We start from the raw sequence: 13,434 nt of genomic DNA on the forward strand, positions 1-13,434 counted from the left end.
AATTTTTATTTCTCCGGGGCATATTCTGAGGAATAAAATGGCAATTCATAAGGTTTAAACCATTGAGAAAATGCCAAACCATTTTCCAAAATGGCTGCACGTTTTTCATAATACTAGCAGTATGTAAGGGCTCCAATTTCTCCATATTCATACCAAAATTTTTTATTGTCTTTTTCAAAGCTATTCTAGTGGATGTGAAGTGGCATCTCATTATGTCTTCTCTTAGCATTTCCCTAGTGAATAATAATGTTGAGCATCTCTTTATGTGCTTATTGGTCATTTGTATATCTTTGAAGAAATGTCTATATACGAATCTTTTTATAAATTGGGTTTATTTCTGGGATCTCAATTCTATTCCATTGATTTATATGTCTATCCTTATGCCAGTACCACACTCTCTTGGCTTCTGTAGCTTTATAGTAAATTTTGAAATTAGGAAGTGTGAGTCCTTTAACTTTGTTCTTCATTTTCAAGATTGTTTTGGTTATTTTGGGTCTCTTATGTTTTCATGTAACTCTTAAGATCCATTTGTCAAATTCTGCAAAAAAGATAGCTGAATTATGATTGGGATTATGTTGAATCTGTAGATCAATTTGGAGATTATTGCCATCTTCAAAATATTGTCTTTTGATCTTTTATTCAGGTCTGATTTTATTTCTTTCAACAATATTTTTCAGTTTTCAGGGTACAAGTCACGCACTTCTTTTGTTAAATTTATTTGTAAATATTTTATTATTGATGATACCATTATAAGTGGAATTTTTTTCTTAATTTTATTTTTTGATTATTTATTGCTAATATATAGAAATACAGTTCATGTTTTGCAACCTGCTGAACTCATTTATTAGTTCTAATATTGTTTGTGTGGATTCCTCAGGATTTTTTCTATAAGATCACAAAATTTATGAAGAGATAGTTTTACTTCTTTTAAAAGCTGTATGCTTTTTACTTCTTATTCTTGCTAATTTGCCCTGACCAGGACCTTCAGTACAATGAACTGAAGTGCTGAGAGCAGATATCTTTGTCTTATTCTTGATATTAAGGGAAAACATATTATCATTCACCAGAACTATGATATTAACTGTGGGTTTTTACTAGATGCCTTTTATCAGGTTGAGGAAGTTCCTTTCTATTGCAGTTTGGTTGTGTGTTTTTATCGTGAAAGAGTGTTGGATTTAGTCAAATGCTTTTCCTATTGAGATAATCATCTCTTGTTCTCTATTTTACTAATATGGTGTGTTACACCATTTGATTTTCAGATGCTAAGCCAACCTGCATTCCTGGGATAAATCCCATATGGCCAGTGTATAATCCTTATTTATATGTTGCTGACTACAGTTTAATTTTAGTTGTGATCGGATACTGTGCACGTTATTTGGAATGTGGTGACTTAATGTGAAACAATAAATATAACAACAATAACATTCCTACTTGACTCTGTGCTGCACATTTTTACATCCATTGGCTCCTTTAGTCTTTAAACTAGCTCAATGAATTATATCCTAAAATTATCCTAATATTATCCTAATTTTATAGATTATAAACCTGATTCTCAGAGAAGTTATGTAACCTGCCCAAGGGCATAGAACTAGTGAGTGAAGATGCTGGTGTTGTAAACCTGGCAGTCTGACTCCATAACTGAGCTTTAACCACCACATTCCAGGAGTTTATATTGCAATATGGATACTCTTGCTTAAGTAAGAACTGTATCTTCTCTTATATTTTTCCTTCCATCTGCCTGTTTGGACCACTAAAGATGAATAAACAGTGCTGACTGACAGAATTACTCTTCAGACAGAGGTATATATAGGTTAATTCAATTAAGATTCAGTTTGGCCTTCACATGCCATAATCATTAGGGATGAGAGCATGTGGATGACTTAAAATGGATCACAAACACACACTGTATTTAACTAGAAAATATATAATTTTTTCATTAAAATTCAGAATTATGATTTCTAACACATAGTCTTTAATATTTGTATGATTCTTCATTTCTGTTGTTTAGAAAGACTTATCTAAGGTTGTCTTATGAGATCTCTTTGGGTCCTTCAGGTAATAGATATATTAAGGATAAGGAGTTTACAGAGGAACAAATTCTTAAAGAGAATATGCAAGACTTGTATAGTCTTAAAGAGAAATGAAAATAATTTGTTTGATAGGCAGAACATTGTTTTCTTTTTCCAAAATACTCTTTAGTAAGATCGTACTGTTTTATAATGCAAGGGGAGAGAAATATTAAGAAAATAAAAAACCAATTTTGATGGAAAAAAGAAACCAAGATTATAATTTTATATTCTAATATCATTTCGAATCATTTTTTCTATTTTTTAATTTATATTTCTATGCCCTTTAAATTTTCTGTATTTAATAATCTCCTGGGGGTTTTTTCTAAAAATACTCAGAAATCTCAGTTGCCAACATGAAGAAAAGTTTGAAAAGATCTACACCAAAATATAATGTTCTGTAGAAAATTATCATTCAAATTAAATATGAGCTAAAGTGAATTAAAACTCATTTTTTCCTGATGACTGTCTCAGTTCTTACCAGTGCTAATAGACATGAGTATTTAGGCATTCAGAATCCACAGTCCCCAAAAGTACCTCAGACCCCAAATCTGAAATCCGGGGGCTAATATTTAAGTAGCAGTTCATCAATTCTACTCATATGAATCAAATTTCGAAGGAGCCCTAACCTTTATCGGTAAGAAAAGTTGGGAGAAATGAGCCCAGCTCAACTATTTCTGCCCTAAATTCTTATGATTCTGTGCTCGCTTTTTTACAAAGCAGCCCTGTGTGAAGTGTCAGTTCTGTGCTCTCCCCCACTGCCCATCTGTAGCACTGCATGGCTTTGCATTGCTTAAGGATAAACAGGTTGGAGTTGCATATGGTTAACATTTTTTGTTTGAGCTGGTGCAGGGAGAGATTGTTTAGCATCTGCAGGTCTCACATGGTGTCACGGGCAGTAAAGGAATGACTGAAGTAGTTGTAGACAGCATGGAGTCTACATTCTCTCTTTGCCTAAGAAATCATGGATAATTAAATTAACATGGTTTGAATGCAAAGTGTACTAGCAGAGGCATTAGAACAGAAACCCCCATCTCAAAGTGTGATCACCATATTTACCTGTACTATGTGAGGCAATAAAAACCAAAGGAGAAAAAGTAATAAAAACAAAACAGTAATAAAAACTTATATTTACATAATTTCTTTCTGCCCCGGGATCCCAAAGCATTTACAGAAAATTATATAGGAAAACCTGTCATGGGACATGTGACTCATAACTGGCAGAATAACTCATTAACAATTACAGTGTGGCCAAAGGAACTTGAGACAAAAATGTATTTTAGAGAGTCCTAAAGAGTTTTGGCTCTTCTGACTCATCCTGTTATCTTTATGTCTATAAATCAGAGTGATCCATTTCAAACATACTCCCACTTATAATTTGAAAATGGTGAGAATCATTAAAAGGGCACAGATTTGCCAAATTATATCACCTAGAAGGGTGAAATTCATGTTTACTTAGGGAATTATCAAGTGCACACTTTATTTCCTTTTAGTTTCTCTTCATCAGTGTTTCCCAATGCAGAGTTAAAGGACAAGGCTTTCATTTTATGTGCCCGGCATTATCAGGTTTCTCAGGCATCTTTCCTATACATGAGTTGAAATTCATACTGTGGTTATGAAATCACACTGGCTTTGTTATGACTCTGAAAGGTTTGTAAGTCACAGATGTTGGCTCCAGCTGTTTTTGTCAGTGATCTGCAGGCTAAGGTGATCCCTTGTAGGTTGTGCTCTTACAAATGCCATTAGAGTGTGTTCTACTAAAACTCACATATTGAGAATCCCCTCATAAAAATAGATTCGAGAGATCAATCGTGCTTGAAGCCAAGAGGATTTCTTTTTCAAAAGATTAGACAATAATAAAATGGCTACTTCCACAGAACATACAGACTTCTGTGAAAAATCTCTTGCCTTTCAACTCGACAAAATCTCTTATGTCAGACAGATGCCAGTTATTATACACATAATACTACTATTCATAATAATAATAATGAATGCACACTACATATGTATTCTGTAATATCTTTAAACATATTATCTTATTTAAGTCTCGACAGGACGATGAGGTAGGTACTACTTTTATTCCCACGTAAGGATAGCAAAAGGTATGGAGTGGTTAAATCATCTGCTAAGTACCATTCATTGATTAGCAAAGTGCCATTGATTCTAAAGTGAAGTCACAATGAAATCATTCTTTAGTCTTACTTTTCTCTTGGATTCTTATCCCTAGATAAGTCCAAAGACAAGAGAAAATAAACACTCCACTCTCAGTTTAACTGAAAGATAATAATGAGTAGAACTCATAAAGTCAGAGATGAGACAACTCAAAATCATCCCTTATGTCCTAGATATTGATATAATATCATTTTTTACCAGTTCACCTAGCAAAGACTATATTTTTTATCGTTACAGTGAAGATCACAAGTAAACTGTTAGAGCGACAATTACATTAGAAAAATAAAGCATAGCACTATCTCTTACAAAGGGTTTTTATATTCTACTTGATAGGACCTCCTAAGACTAGATAAAATAAATGCTATTATCTATTTGGGAACTTCTCCAATCTACTTCTCCAATCCACTCTCCACACCCAGAGCCTCAGTTTTCCCTCTAAAATTCTTCCACCTCTAAAATTTAATGACTACAATTCTAAGTCCTAGCAGTTTTTTTTTTGAAGTATGCTTCTTTTATATTCATTCTTCTCTTTATGTCTTTCAGAATGTAAGATAGTTAATATTAACAAAGTATTCTCAGATAGTCTCGCACACATTGGATATTCATTACAGTAATCTTGACTCCAACAAACCTTCATGAATCAACCTGTTATAAGTAGAGCATTCCAGTAAGGCAGATAAATACTATCATCTGCTACAGTTTCCCAAACATTCTTCATAAATGATGTTTTATGCTACGTGATTAGAAAGCACTGCAATCTTCCTTAAGGTTAAACCTGTGATAATTATGTAGATAGGAAATAAAAACCTCTACAGAGAATTGTATTTATATCATTTATGAAGCAGAAGTAAAGAATCACAGAGAATGAAACATTTTCAAAGCAGCAAAGAATCATGGCTCTATCCAACACTTTATATAGACATTACTTCATTGAAATTAAATGTATTCATGACAGCTAGCAACCATAGCTAAGATTTCTTGAGTATCCCCTCATTTAATACTCACAATAACGCTATGAAGTAATGAAGTAGACAATATTCTAAAATATTACTTAGAATCTTCACCTTTTTTTTTGAATTGTGATCCTCAAATTCCCCTCATTAATAGCCAAGACTATTTATTATTGCCCATCCAACATCTAGTCTCCCCCTCTTCCTAAGAGAACCCTAACCGTGCTGAGGATACCAATGTACCCATCTACAAAACCTGCATTTTTAGCCTCTCCTGTAATGAGAGGTCTTCTTGTTACATACTCCTAGCCAATAGTACATAAACAGAAATTTCTGGCCAAGGGATTCTGAGCAAGCCTTTTTGAATAAGACAGTCTTAGCTGACTTGTCTTTGCCTTTTGTCCACCCCCTTCTTCCTGTCTAAAAGATTGGCTAGCCAGCTGACATTGTTTTCAAGAGTTAAATAGAGGCCACTCCATTAGGATGGCAGAGCAGCAATTTAGAAGTCTGTCCCTGATGATATGTGAAGACGCCCTCACCAGCACTGTACTTCTCATTAAATGAGGGAAAATAAATCTCATAACTTGTTTAAGCCACTTTTTATTGTTGTCTCCCCTCCAATTATATGCAGCAAAATTCAATCTCTAAATAAAGTGTAATATCAAACTTTATATAGCCTTGAAGAAATGAAGAAAGGAGGTACTTTTACACACACACACACACACACACACACAAATCAGTCACAAAAAAAATAAGAACAATAATCTCCCTCCAATTTCCTAAGAGTAAACATGATTAGGGCTTCGTTCAACTCTTATCTGCTATTCAAATGTCTAAAATCCAACAAAGGCCCTAAAGGCCTAGCCTTCCCTTAAACACCCCCATAAACTAAAGCCAACATTGACCTCATTCTTGTCCAATGGTCTAGAATACTTAATGTCAGTACAGTACCTTTTGGTACTTGCTTATATTTTGCTTATCATATTATGATTTTCCTGTATAGTTCCATTGACTTATGTTTGTTATTTTTTCCTTTTTTTTTTTTTTACTAAACAATAACTGAAGCTCTTTGCAAGTAGAAACTGTGTGTGTGTGTGTTTTTACATACTTTTCACAAATAGATTGTAAACTCTTATACATACCAACTTTCTCGTTGATTATTGGAATTAACATTAGTCCTACCTTAACTTTTAATTATCAAATGGTGGTGGAAGACAGTGGTTCTTTCAAATGATGGCATACGTACCTCTCTATAAGCAACCTAATAATATGGCTCTTGCTCACGACCAAGCCCAATTCTAACCGTATAGCAGGTAGTCAATAAATACGTGAATACGAAATGTAATTGAATATAATTATACCACTTCAACTTCTCTATCCAGGTGGTCCTGTTACTTTTAAAGCACAAATTCTGAGTAACTCACTTTTTTTATTTTATAATGCCTTTCTATACTTCATACCTCAATTTCCTCATCTGTAAACTAGTAGTTTTAATAGTGAACCAAAATGATAGTAGTGAAGAAAAATACAATATTAATCATAAAGCATACAAAAATAGTGTTTGGTACATAATAAATATCCAATAATTATTTGGTGGTATTATTATTAATTTTCCTCTGGCCTCTTCCACTTGGTTAAAGCGATCTACTCATCTTTGGTCACTAAAATTAAGAGACCGGGATGATACACTGAAATTATGTCACAGTCCCAATTATAATGTTATGTTATCTTTAAAATATACATAAATTGCATATTATTTGAAGAACCAATTGTTTCCATCATTATTATCTAGCAGACATCAGATATTGCTTAATAAAACATAGCGACAGGTATTATAGCAACACAATCCCTTCATGCACCATTTTTTACATATTTCAACAAAAACAGAGTGCCTACTGAAGATACGATCATGACTAAGATTGGTTCTTGCCTGAGAAGATGTTTCATGGGGACACACACTGAGAACAAATGGTCCCAGATGGATTTTACCCTGGCAGTCACATCTTGTTTCTCTTTCCATACCACTCTGTACCTGTGGGTGTGTCAGGACCCTTCCTCTTTTCCAAAGTAGTGCCTTTGAAAAGTGTGGTCTTCACACTCAGTTCGAATGGAAGTCAGCAAAATCTAGAGCATGTGAAATGATCCTAAAAGGAATACCATTAACGGACTGCATTCACGCACTGAACCACAGTCAGGGCAACAGGGAAAGCGATGCTTACAAGGCTTTCACCTCCCTTCCTTGGCACTTCCTCTCCAGATGCTGGTGGCATTTCCACACGAACCCACGAGATGAGTCTCTAACTCTGACCTTCTCTAAAATCATGTCACAGCACCATCAAACCCAGTCTAATAGCCCCAGAGACTCTTCTGGGGATGAAAGGTGGTAAAGGAGAGTTCTCTGCCTCTCTCTTTGTTATCTTTCTAATCTGTTTTTAGACCTTGAATTCTTTTAAATAATGCGAATCTAAATTTTAAAGTAAAATTGTAAAAATACTAACAATTGTGCTATATATGAAAATGTACATAATATTAAATTTGAATGTATTGCTAACTGTGCTTTAAAAAAAAGATGAACTCACATTTTTTGAACTGGCTGAAACAAAATAATTGGAAGACAAAAAACTGGCAAAAATATAACATGTGACATTTAGGTTTTACTATCTTTAATATATAGAATGTTCTTACAAATTAGTTTTTTTTAAGTACATATATTCCAATAAATGAGCAAAGAACATGAACAAGTAATAACACACACACACACGCGCACACACACACACAACTAATGATAGACCAGGAAAAAGTTGTAAGTTCACTTTTTTCATGTAGTCAAATAAATGTTGATTGAATCAATGGGTGTTTACCTAGCAAATGTACTTTAAAATTGATAATACTTGGGGATTATGAAGAAATAGTAATGCAGGAACAATCAACACTCTTGCTTTAGCTATGCTGGATGAAACTTTGGAAAAATATAACCATTTTTGTAGTCTTAAAATTGTGACAAGCTGTGAGCCAGTAATCCTTCCTGTAAGAATTTACCCTGAAAAAAGGATTATAGATGTAGCAAAGATTTATTTACTAAGGTTGCTCATCATATGCTTGTTTAAAATATCCAAAAACATGGAAATAACCTCAACCCTAACAATAGGATATTGGTTGAATAAATTGTAAATGTCCATATAATAGAAAATTATAAAACCATTATGAGGTTGAACAATAATATCTAGGAAGATAAAAATATATTCGTTATGTTGTGAGAAAAGCTTACAAAATAGTTTACATAACATGATTCATTACTGTAATATTTTAAGTAAGGATATCCATGGAAATAAAGAAAATCTATATAACAATATTGGTGATTTCTGGTTGATGGTATTGCAGCATTTCATATTTTCTCTTTACCCCTTACCTAATTGTGTGATTCTTCTACAATGAACATCAATTATTGTCATACAAAATTATCACATTAAAATATTAAAGTTAATGACAAATAATTAGGTAATCAAGTTAAGTAATGAATTTTGATGCAATATGAGAAAGTTGGCTTGAAATACATGAGAGGAGTATGAGGACATTTAAATCCCAATATGGGAATGAGGAAAGCAATTGTGTAATGAAAAGAATGAAATCAAATAAAACAAGTGTGCGGAGGAAGACAAGCTGAGATTTGAAATTGATAAAGAGGGGAAAAAGATGCCATCTATTACATCAAGGAAAGAAAGCAAAGGAGCAAGCTTTTAGCGGATTTGAGTATTATAAATAAATTTCCTACATACAAAATCATGTGTTTTTATTTGGTGCAAATGTGATAATAGCCAAATTACTTACTCTAAAATGCAAACATCTTAAAGAGAAGCTAGTAGAGCACTAGAAGCAGTTAATTGATCTCCAGCATGACTGGGATTTTCAGGCTGGTGTTAAGTTTAACAATCTTGAAAGGTGTTTTGGAGTTCAAATGCAAAATAAGTCCCTCCCTTGGAGGGAATTCTGTGAATTAGTTGTAGACACAGGCATTTACAGCTCACAGGTTTCCTCATTTGCTGGAGGATATCGTTATCTTTATAGTTCTATATATAAAATAGGCAAGTGTCCTAGGTCATGCCTCTTTCCATGAAAAATTGATCATGCGATGGGGGGTGAAGGGAAGCTGAGAAAAGTCTGCCAATGGACAGAGATACAGAATACATAAACACAAAAGCACATCAGTTTAAAAAACTGATGCTTATCTCCAACAATAAAGAAATTATCTTCTTAGGGAAAAATTATTTCTGAGGATTACTCTTGAACAATTTTCCTATGCTCTAGAAAAACTGCAACATAAAAATTTTCACCGCACTATTATTTCATATATTTTAGCACATAGACGTATAGAATACTCGGATTTTGTGCTTATTGAAACGAAATTATCTTTAGAAGCAGGTACACCTGGATTTACTACTGAGCTTATTTTCCTTATATGCAAAATAGAGATAATACCCCAGTTGCAAGGTTGTTTGAAAGATAAAAGTAAGCAATACACATAAATTTCTAGTCCATAATAAACAATAGCTATCATTAAGACATGGATTTTTTAGGACAGAGATGGAGAGGGCTAGTCGTAATGTATAAGACAAGAAATATATATAATTTGAACTGAAATACATCATTATAATAGCAATGTCTTCTTTGACAACTTTTTATCTAAAATGCCACAAAAATCAAAAGCAAAATTCAAATGCATGTATTTATAATAAAGTTTGAGATTTATTTCAAATTCATATTTTCTTCAGGTACGGCCAGCATTTTAACAAAGTTTTTGATTATTGTAGTTCTATTCATATTCTCAGTGACAAGTACATTTGTACCATTTTTGGACAATTCTATAAATTTAGCATGGTATATTTAAGCAAACATGCTTTTACTGCTGTCAAAGATTGGCGAGATCATTTGCTCAAAATAAATAAAACATTTCTCTAAATCAATAAAGTATAAGAAAATTGTTAAGCTAATCTCAGTTAGAGGATTTTTCTTTCTTTTCTTTTGTTCTCCTCAATAAAGTAGGCTAAGTTTTGCCTAATTCATATAAGATATTTTAGAGAAAAGAATCTTTTCAGATATAATAATTTTCAAAGAAAATATCTTATGCAAGCTTATTTTAGCTTGTCCTTATAGAAGCAAACTTTCTGAGCCATTGATTGCATTCTATAACCATTACAATATGGTGACATAAATGACAATGATATGGTCAATCAATCAGCAGTACGTTAATTTCAGTTTAACAAAATTTGAATCAAGTGCTTTAGATACAGAAAAAGACTTTAGCACTCTCCTTTCAGAGAGGGCAAGCTGTTTGGCTAAGGATCCAATGACAGTTGATAACAAAACCTGGTTTAAAACTCAGACATCCAGCTCTAAGGTAGAAGGTGAAGTATTGGCACTTCTGAGAAATGATCAGGAATAGATTTGAACAGTCAGCTTTTAAACACAATATTAAAAAGCATACCATATACACGATGCTTCTTAACTGGATGGTTTTTCCTTTAATTTTCGAGGTTGTGAATAAAATGGAATTTTATAATAGGATGATAAATGAAATTGTGCTCTACTATTTAATATGACCATAATGACTTCGCCATGAACTTCTCCAACTATGAAGTGGAAATAATAGTACCTACATTACAGGAGTGTTAAGAGAATAAAATGAGAGAGATCCTGAAAGTAAAATTAATTTGTAAACTATTACAAAATGTAAAAACATGAAGGTTGTATATGATCATTATTAATCAGCTTACAAAAATCCTGGCTCCTTTATTGTGAATGAACTTGATTTCAGAGCTCTCGTGGCTTATTTCAGCAACATAGCTCTTAGATTTAAGATATTGAGGTTTCTTACCAGTGGGATTTTTTGCTATGCAATAAGAAAATATAAGTAATTATCTAAAATAAGGCCATCTAATTATATCAGGGGTTTCTGATAACAGCGTAAACCATGAAAGTGGAACCTAAGTGCTTTATTATCAGAATCATAAAACAGAAATATAGTCTGTTATTGCATTATTGCAAATTCTTTATTTTATAATACAGACTTGAGAGTACTTCCCAAATTGTCATTTTTTTATACTTGATATGTTCCTGTTAATTTTTCATATTGATATTAATATTATATTATAAAATCATGCCATTTTACTAATGGACTTTTTCTGGTAAATATACAATTGTTTGTACATAACAAACATGATGGAGTTGAAGTCTCTGCTAGAGTCATTAATTCTCCCATGTTATACACCTCTTAGGCCTATATCCTTTCTGAAAAATATACCTGAGGCCATTTGCACATAACCTTATAAGCTATTCTCCCACCATTGAAGCACACATATGTTTAGCTTTGAAAGGCATTGCCAGAAGAATGCCTTTGAAAAAAATCTCACTGCAGATAAAGTCTCATCAAGTGCCGCTTTTTTTCTACTGTATACTTTATGAATTGCCTCATCATAATTAACTCCAACCACTGGAATTAATTACTCCAGATGATTTTGAAAGTGGTCTTCTCAGTTCCTCTGAAATTTGTTGAGATAATCCCACAAAAGCAGAGGAAGCAGTGTAAATAAAGCAAAAACTGTCTTTGAAAAACTGAACGTGTTTCAGTGTTTTGTTTTGTTTTGGGAGAAAGAGCAGTATAGGAGGATGACTTGAGGCACATTTCATTCCTTTTTAATTTCTTACAAGAATAGACACTAAGAGCTGAAAGTGAAATGTGAATTGCTGGTTCAATCATCTTGTATTACACATGTGGAAAGGGACACTCTAAAACCTGGGATGAAATGGCTAAGGTCATACATGGAGTTACAGCCAAGAATAAGAAACCAGGCTTTCTGCCTCTACAGTGCAGTGTTTTGCACACTTAGCCTGTCTATGTTGTTGTCATGGGCTCATGATCCAAAACTCATGTCTGAAATGTATCCTTTCCCCGGAGTATCCAAACTCAGGGTTCTGTTCAGCAGTAAAATAAGAAAGAAAGAGAACTGATTTTATGGGGTTTCTCATACAGAAATTCTACATGGCACTAAGGGGTTAGGAATGGGTGAGGTTACATTGAAAACACTTTACTCGAAAAACCCTGGAACTTTCATCGGAGGAAGCTTTCAATTTGAGTTAAGCCATCTCAACTTTGTCCTAATTGTTTTCAGATTTCTCATCATAGTCTTTCCTCTCTAAATCTGTTATAGTTAGAAAATAAGCATTTGTATTTGATAGAAGCCAATACTGTGTCAGAGAACTACAAGGAAGACTGGAAAATAGTTGATAGCATTTTATGATTTTTTAATTGTTCAGGAAAAATTTATCTTTTAAATGATGTACATTTGTTTAATGTCATTTTTTTTTTCAAAATGTTAGTGTTCTTTCAAAAGACATTAAATTCTCTCTCAGAAAGAGTCTGTTTGTGAACTAACCAGATCAGAAACCTGAAAATCAAGGTTGGAGGCATGGAATGTCCCAGATTATGTCACACCCTTACAAAAAGCAAAAATTGTTATGTGGGAAAAATACAAATAATGAAAAATAATAAAAGCAGGCTTAATTATTGTTTTTCCATGTGTTCTCTGTGAATTCCCCTATTTCACGAAGTGAAGGATAATGCAGTATGGCAGTTGAGTCTTCCCAGAGCAGATGCCAAGACAGAGCTAGAAGTACAAAATATTAATTGGAATAATGCCTGTGAAAGATAAATGGGAAAAGGAACAAGAGCTGTGAGAGAAAACTTTCAGACCATGGTGTCAGTCTAATACCTGTGAAAGTACTGGGGAAAGAATGAGTTGGGTAGAAAAAGCATCAACCTGTGGTACAGCTCTGTCTGAGAAAGCTTCAGCCAGCCCAATGAGGAACTTCACCCTAGCAAGTTTCCAGAGAGCGGTCCAGGAATGGCGAGCCCTTATACTTCTGCTTTTCTCATTTGTTAGCTGGGCACTGCCTTGTGACCGCTTGGCGTCAGCCTAAAAGCCTAAGCAGATCCCACAGTCACCTACAGCCAGGGGCAGTTGAGTTAGTGCATTCCTTGTAGCAGGTTTATCCTTGAAGGGATCACCAAACAGTTCATCACCATGGCTACCACTTGTAGGCATTAATTCCCTTCCAGTGTGGTTGCACGGGCTGTAATTTATAACAGCCAATCAGGTCATTTCATCAGTGTTACCATACTTGGATGCATACTTCTTCTGAATGGCTTACTCAATTACTTTCATAAAGAAATTCTTTTGTGAAAAAAATGT

The sequence above is a fragment of the Pteropus vampyrus genome, unplaced genomic scaffold (genome assembly GCF_000151845.1).
Source record: "Pteropus vampyrus isolate Shadow unplaced genomic scaffold, Pvam_2.0 Scaffold3, whole genome shotgun sequence".
Taxonomy (NCBI): domain Eukaryota; kingdom Metazoa; phylum Chordata; class Mammalia; order Chiroptera; family Pteropodidae; genus Pteropus; species Pteropus vampyrus.